This window comes from Chiloscyllium plagiosum, chromosome 30, assembly GCF_004010195.1.
Source record: "Chiloscyllium plagiosum isolate BGI_BamShark_2017 chromosome 30, ASM401019v2, whole genome shotgun sequence".
NCBI lineage: Eukaryota > Metazoa > Chordata > Chondrichthyes > Orectolobiformes > Hemiscylliidae > Chiloscyllium > Chiloscyllium plagiosum.
Window position 1 is genome coordinate 43,596,972 of NC_057739.1, and position 658 is coordinate 43,597,629.

Below are 658 nucleotides of genomic sequence, written 5' to 3' on the forward strand. Positions count from 1 at the left end.
GATACCCAGGTACAGCGTCTTCAGTTACAGAGATACCCAGGTACAGCCTCTTCTGTTACAGAGATACCCAGGTACAGCATCTTCAGTTACAGAGATACCCAGGTACAGCCTCTTCTGTTACAGAGATACCCAGGTACAGCATCTTCAGTTACAGAGATACCCAGGTACAGCCTCTTCTGTTACAGAGATACCCAGGTACAGCATCTTCAGTTACAGAGATACCCAGGTACAGCCTCTTCTGTTACAGAGATACCCAGGTACAGCATCTTCAGTTACAGAGATACCCAGGTACAGCCTCTTCTGTTACAGAGATACCCAGGTACAGCATCTTCAGTTACAGAGATACCCAGGTACAGCCTCTTCTGTTACAGAGATACCCAGGTACAGCATCTTCAGTTACAGAGATACCCAGGTACAGCCTCTTCTGTTACAGAGATACCCAGGTACAGCATCTTCAGTTACAGAGATACCCAGGTACAGCCTCTTCTGTTACAGAGATACCCAGGTACAGCATCTTCAGTTACAGAGATACCCAGGTACAGCCTCTTCAGTTACAGAGATACCCAGGTACAGCCTCTTTAGTTACAGAGATACCCAGGTACATCGTCTTCAGTTACAGAGATACCCAGGTACAGCGTCTTCAGTTACAGAGATACCC